Here is a 7801-nt window from a genome sequence, read left to right as displayed (position 1 = left end):
AGTGATGAGATAGTAAATGCTATTGTCATGTGCTGAGTTCCCTTTTCCCTTTTGTAGAGATCATTGAGAAAGTGGCTGTCTTATTCACACATTTTCACATAGATAAAACAGTCATATTTTGGAAAAGACTACTACTTGAATATAAGTCAGCAGAGAGGATAAGATTCTGTTTAGTTTTAAGTCACTTAAGGGAAAATGCATCTAGGACCACAAGCTAAGACCTTGGAGTCCCTTTGGATTTTAAACACATTGACGTTGATAATCCTTTTGCAAACTAATCCTTTGCAAGTAAAGAAACTTCAGTGTGGTTCCAGTACTTTCTCATAGATTATTTTATTTAATCCTCAAAGCAACTCTATAAAATTGGTGTTATATTTTCTATTTTGATATTTGAGTTAACTAAGCGTATAAGAAGATAAGCTGACCAATGCCACAGTAAGGAATTTCAATCTGATTTTGATTTGAATCTAAAGCTAAGAATAATTATCATGTATCATGAAATCCCCCATAAAACAAATACCCGAGGGACACGTGTACTTTGTAGAAAAGAATAATAAACTTTCGGTTAATAAACCTCAGGGTCTATGAGGTTCTAAAATAACATTCTTTGCAAACACATTTAGACTATTCAAATATCTTAAAGAGGCATGCTTCAGCCCTGGATGGTGATGGGTAGCATCATTCACTCCCATGGTTTTTACTATTAACTATGCGTTGACATCCAGACCCTCACTCTATCACAGATGGAAACCAATTTCTCATTAGTCATTTCCATCTGGATACCCACCAGAAAACCAAAGAAGAGATTATAAATCGAGCTAATCTTTTTCCTAAACAGCTTCTCCTATGTAGCTAAGTCTACCATTTAGTCACTCATAAGTAATCTGGAACTCACCCTAGGCAACCCCTATTCTCAACATGATGGGAGAAGAGCAGATCCCCAAAGGAAAGTGTATGCTGTTACTTAAAAAATATTGTTGGGTGAGCAAACCAACCCACTGACTTATATTTCTTTTAGAATCTATAGTCTGTATTTAAATGTCCTTGTCACTCAAGTTCCAAAAATAATATGGCCCCTATCCATTCTCAGTCTAGACATTCTGTCTATTTTACATGGCAAATACCTAAGTATTCTTTAAGACCCAATGAAAATGTCATTTCTTAATATTGCCTTCCTTAATTCCACTGAGAAAGATTGCCCACTACCTCCTTTATGCCCTCATTAAATCCCCTACCTGTCCCTGTAATAACACTTATGAAGGCTGGTTGCACTGGCTTCCCTGGTTAAACTGGGTTGTTCTTTAAGCACTAACATAGGTTTTATTAACCTGTGCATCCACCAAATATAGCAGTGCCTGGAATACATTTGAAGTTCAACATATATTTACTTTGAGTAAAAAACTGTTAGAAACGCACAGAGAGAATGATATGTCAGGCCTATTTGTTATTTTCAAGCGCCTCTTGTGAAATAAAATATTAATACAAAATTTTATTACCTCTAGAGGTAGTTTTTTGCATTTCTCATTGTCTCCTGTTTAAATACATTGAAATTAGAAGTTTGATGTGAAAGAAACTATATTCTAACTCAGAAGCACAACTTTTTCTTATAATAACTATTTCTGTTAGCTTTTTCTCCAATGTAATCTTTTACTATATGTACCCTTGGCCTTCATTTATGTTCCTTTATTTTTTCTTTTCTTTTTTTCTGGGGGTGGGGAAGTTTCTTTTTGGGTCTTATTATTATGAGGCTTGAAGGCCCCTCTACTGTCTACAACAAGGCAAATAATTGGAAACATAACTTCTGTAGGAGGCCTTTGAACCAAAATAGAGACCCCATGGGAAGGAAAATGAGACCTTTGTCAGGGTTTTTCTCTCTGTGTCTCTCGTCCTTTCAGGTTTAAATGCATACAATCTCTTGGGCCATTAGAGGTTTTCTTTGGTGTTTGGTGGTTTAAACCAAATATTCCCTCTGGGAGTTTTAATCTGCAAATGCACAGTGCATAAATCACTGTACATACAATTCTATACTGGAAAAAAAAATGGAAAAAGTTGTTAACATTGCCATTGCAAAAAGTAAAAAACAAGGGGAAAGTAAATCCAAAGTACTTGTTTAATTATCGTGCAAAGTTGCTAAAAGCCTGTACTTGAGCCCAGCATCCTGAGCTATTGTCAGCTGAGGAGTTACTGCAAGGTCCTCTTTATCATTTTATGAGTTGGCTAAGTTTTTAATTTTTTTCCAATTTTCTCAGCAATGAGTAATTAGAGGCCAAATATTCTACAGAAAAGTGGAGTTTCACTTGAATGTTTAAAAAATGCACAGACAATCCGTGTAAAACCCTGAGATCCTGACCTAGATCTCCACCTCCTTCCAATTTCTCTCCACCTTGAATCACTGCATTGGAAAAGGATCTGGAACGATTATTCACATCATGGGCTAAATCCAGGCTTTAGTCAATAGAACCAGGTGAACATTTATACAGAAAAGCAGGATGGGGCAGGAAAATGTGCACCACGCTTGGAATCACACAGTCAGTCACTGGCTGTGTGACCTTGCATAGTCATTTGAGTCTCAGCCCTTCATCTATAAAAACTAAAACAGGGATAATAATAATTTTGCCACCATAGACTATTGCAAGGATCAAAAGAGATTATTACACACAGTAACACACAATATGTAATGTGTATTGTACTGATATGTATATATACATCTACACTAATAAAAGAGAAACATGAAAATTACCGTCACTCTGCTACACCCAACAGCCAATCAGAGTGAGTATGCAAATTAACCTGAAAAGATGGTGGCAGCCCCGCCCCCAGCCTCTCCGGGCCTGTGGGAGTCCAAGAAGTTGGGCACCAGCGCCTGAGGCTGGCTGCAGCCAGGGAGACCAAGAAGCCATCTGCCACATGATCCCAGGCCTCAGAAAGCAGCAGAAGCCTCACGTCCGCCTGCCCCACATCCTAGGGGAGACGGAAAAACCGGGCCCCAGCTCCTAAGGCTGGGTGTGGCCTGGGAGAAGTAGAAGCTGCCTGCCCAGTGATCCCAGGCTGCAGCCAGCTGGAGAAGCTGCCTGCCCCATGTCTGCCTGCCCCATGTCTGCCTGCCCCATGTCCTGGGGGAGATGGAGAAACTGGGCCCCAGCACCTGAGGCTGAGTGCGGCCCGGGAGATGAAGAAGCCACCTACCCCGTGATCCCAGGCTGCAGACAGCCGAAGAAGTCACCCACACTGCATCCCAGGGAAGATGGAGAAGCCACCTGCCTGTGGTCCAGGCACCAGCACCTGCAGCTGGCTACAGCCTGGTAGACAGAGAAGCCGCCCACCTCACAGTCCCGGGCACCAGTACCTGCAGCTGGCTGTGGATCAGGAGATGGAGAAGCCACCCGCCCTGCGGTCCTGGGTGCTAGCACTTGTGGCTGCAGTCCAGGTGAAGCCACCTGCCCACCATCCTCTGCAGTTGCAGCCGGCCTGGGTGCCTATGGCTGACCAGAGGGAGGGAAGCCCAGATCCTGGGTGCCTGTGGTCAGCTGGAGGAGGGAATCCTGGGTCCCGGATGTGGGGCTGAGGCAGAGGTGGTTAGGGGCAATCAGGCTGGCAGGCAGAAGCAGTTAGGGGCAATCAGGCTGGCAGGCCAGTGGTTAGGAGCCAGCAGTTCTGGATTGTGAGAGGGATGTCCTATTGCTGGTTATCCCCTGAGGGGTCCTCAGATTGGAGAGGGTGCAGGCTGGGCTGAGGGACACCCTTTCTCCCCAGCCCCCCATGCACGAATTTCGTGCAACGGCCACTAGTTAATTATAATGTGCAAAATCCTCCAGTCTTCCTCAGCAGCTTAATCCAAAGACAACTGCACCTTGTAATCAGAAGTTTTCTTTAAGTCTTATTGAAATCCTTTATTCTAAGATTTGAAATAATCCAGTGGAGCAGTAATAAGAAGGTAGCTTCGTATAATTACTTGATGCCCCAATGTGTGAAGAAAGAGCATTTCATTTTTGGCAAGTCTCCCTGTGCTTTTCTTACCATCCTTACCCAGTCTTCACCAGTCCTCACCACTCATGGGGCATCCTAGACTTCCTGTCAAAGTAAAGATATCAAGCCCTGAACCCTGAAAGGTGAGATAATATTACTTCAGTTCACCAAATACCACTTACTACCATAGGAATAAACTCCATAATTCAGAGGAATAAATCTCTAATGACAGAATTTAAGCCAATAAGATAAAATGTTTAGTAAGCCCACATTTTTGTTATGTCTCTCTATAGTCCCTCTTCCTTTTCAAGTTTATATTTTGCCTATTTAAACTTTCAATATAAAGATGATTAAAATTTCCAGTGTGCAGTAATTTTTATAGCATCTAGCTAAATATTGTAAGGAAATTATTTGATTGACTTCACTCTCCTCACCCCTGCAAAGCCCAGAAGGCTGCTGATTGCCTCCACTGTTTTTGTTGTTGTTGTTTGTGTGTTCTTGTTTTTTTTTTTGTTGTTGGTTTTTTTTGTTTTGTTTTGTTTTTTTTGTGAGATAGAGGTTGTAAAAATTCCAAGAAGAAGGAATGTGAAACTTTTCTTATCTAAAATGCATCTCATCCAAAGAGAATCATCAGGTTGGAAGAGGGTGTGTCATGGTGGACTCTAACCTTTGAGTCATACATACACTACACCCCAAATTTTTAAAATATCACCCCTAGTTTATATGTACTGTTGTCATTAGTTGACATCTCAAAGCAACCATTAACTGAAAGTCCATGTGATCAAACTTTATTTAAATCCATTTGCATGTAAATGTGTTATTTTCATTTGATTCTGATTTTTTCTTCTTTAAAAATTTTTGTAACAAGCGTAAATAAGAGTTTATCAACAGTGTCATTAACACTTTTGGTCAGATAATTCTTTGTTGCGGGTTGTGACCTGCACATTCTGAGATGTTGAGCAGCATCCCTAGCCTCTATATACCAGAAGCTCATGGAACTTCTGTAGTCAGCACAGTAAAAACTATCTCCAGACATTGCTAAACTCCTCCTGAGAGGCAAACTCTCCCCTGTTGAAAAGCACTGGTCTAAAGGAATACATTAGTAGAAATACTTGTGTCAATATGTCACTTTCAATGTGAAGTTCCTTTGCAGGACTATTTTAAAGCTTTTGTCAATTTAGAGAAGAGATATTAGTCAAAGTGGGATGTTGTAATCAGTAGATAACACTTAGCAGACAATGATAAATTGCAGTATTTAACTGTGGGCTGTAAACAAATAAATTAGGGCACCACTGGCAATTCCCCTGCCTATGGAACTCCCATTCTTACCTGGGAATGAAGGCTACCTATATGAGGATATCAGAGATAACTCATCCCAGGGTCTGAAGAGTGGGGTACATATACACCTCTTCCTCCAGGCATCTTATAAAGGCTGCTTCTGGCCTACAGGGAGGGTGTTAATTCTTTAGCACTTCTGGCTTATTATGTAGTGGGATGGGGCAAGGACTGAGCTCTGCTCAATTACTCATAAAATTGGAATTTTAGCTAGTTTGTTCTAAAATAATAAGGACGGTGGGAATATGGGCAGGGTGACAATGGTGTCTGCTATAATCCTATCAGATTAAAGGACTTGCATGAGAGAGTTTGAAGATGAATAAGAACCAAGAGACAAGCAAAAGGATAGTGTAAATGGTCACAGACTAAAAATCCTAAGCAGAAGAATTGCTTAACAGCAGAATGACACCTCATCTTCTGAACCTAGAAGGATGGCTGCAAATATAGATAGGTTTATGGCTTCTTTGTTTTCTTGGTAACCTCTGAGAGAAGGTCATCCCTAGAAAGTGATGATCTCTAGTAAGTTAGGAAAGCAAAGTCTGTAATAGTCATAAGGAAAATGAGAGACAAGTAGCATTTAAGAGCTTAACTGAGATAAAAATCCAAAAATGTGTGGTGGCACCAATTCTGTGGGCTGGTGGGTCATCAACAGTACTCAGTAGATGTAGAGAGCGCCTGGGAAGGCACATGGGCATTCTTTAATTATTGTTAGCTGAACCCAAGGCGACAGGCAAAGCCACGCCCTGGGAACATGCTTTGCCAAAAAGGTAAGGGTGTTATCAGCTTGACCTTCATTTCAACCCAGGTGTCGGGTAGTGGGTTTTTGATATGTAAATCTAGTCAAGCACCAGGAATGCTTGGGCCTACTCAAGAATGCAAATAATCTCCTTTGTCTTGACTTTTGGTGATACTTCCTGGTATTTGGGGGTATAAAATAAACATGCTGTATCAGCTCTGGGTCACTGTCTCTCCAGCAGAAGAGGGCAGCAGTTCCACCTGGTTCCCAGCTTTTCCCTTCCATTTTGTGTCTTGTCTCTTTCTTTCTTTTATTTCTCAATCCCCAGCTCCTCTACTCAGGAACTGGACCTGCTCTCTAGCCAGGCTGGATGCAGAAAAGAGAGAAATATTTTTACATCAAGTAGTTGTAATACAGAGGCAGGAAATGAAAATTGAAAATTCATCCATTGATTGAATTAATGTATACTGAATGACAAATATGTCTCAGGCTCTGGGTGCTGCAGAAAAAAAAAGATAAATTATAAATAGACAAAATTCTATGATTTGTAGATCTTACATCCTGGAGGAAAAAATAAATAAGATCAATGAATAAAATTTTAGTATATTAGTCATAAGCACAGAGAATGGGGATAGGGAGTGCTGGAGCTGGAGAGGGGTGTCATTTGAGATAGGGAATGTAGGCATGGCCTCTCTGCGAAGGTGTAGTTTAAAATAACATTTGAAAGAGTGAGATATTGAACCATGTGGATATCTGGGATGCGTGTTCCAGGCATGGGGCACAGCAAGTGCAAAGGTCTTAAGACAGGTGTATGCCTGGCATGTTGAGGAATGGAAAGTCTAGTGGCAATATGAGTAAGGGCTCAAGTGGTTTAAATGAAGGTCAGGGAGATAACAAGGTTGGAGGTCCACTTTGTATAAGGTCTTGTGGCCTATAGCTTTTAGGTTAATTCAGTGCTAGGTAAATTTGAGGGAAGATAAGGTGTGAGGAGTAGGGAGGGAATGGACTGAGAATGTTGGTGAAAATATATTTTAAATGAACATTGAGATGAGAAGAAAAAGGGTCCAAGAATAAACAGATATTTGGGAGCCTTATCAAGAAAGGGAAGAGAATCAGGAATGAATGAAAGCATAGAAGGCAAAGGAGGAAAAAGTTTCTAGGTGGAAAATATACTTATTCATGATAACTAATAGTTATCTAGTATGTGGGATATGCTGTAAGTGCTGTGTAAATAATTTCATTTTAACTTCCCATTCACCTGATGTGATAATAAATGTTATTCTCCAAATTTTGTAGATGAGAAAATTGAGGCCTGGAGTGACTGAGCCACTTTCCAGTGATAAAAGGAGGATTTGAACTCCATTAGTCTAATTTCGGCTCCTGTTTTTAACCAGTTGTTATGCAGACTAAGTGCTGCACAAGTTCCATGTATGATAAAGATGGACACATGCTTATGGGAACTGGGTGTTGAGAGGTCATTGATGAATGTAGTTGGGAATGTAAACAGCACTTTGCTGTAGTTTAGTGATTCCCAGTGCATGACAAGGAAGTGGAGGCAGTAGCTTTTGGACTGGAGAGACAGGGCGACTATGGAGAGTGACACCAAGATGATGTAAAATTAAAACAAAAAAGATAAAAAAGGAAGACAGAAGAAAGTACAATTGAGATAAAAGTGTGAGTCCAATAATTTATGAAACAAAGTCAAGGAACAATTTTGAAGGGTTGGAATTAGCCTTTAAGGGGAAAACCCTGGTTTTATAGGAA

The sequence above is a fragment of the Plecotus auritus genome (genome assembly GCF_963455305.1).
Source record: "Plecotus auritus genome assembly, chromosome: 4".
NCBI classification, from domain to species: domain Eukaryota; kingdom Metazoa; phylum Chordata; class Mammalia; order Chiroptera; family Vespertilionidae; genus Plecotus; species Plecotus auritus.
The sequence above is the reverse complement of the archived record's forward strand: the minus strand, read 5'-3'. Positions refer to the sequence as shown.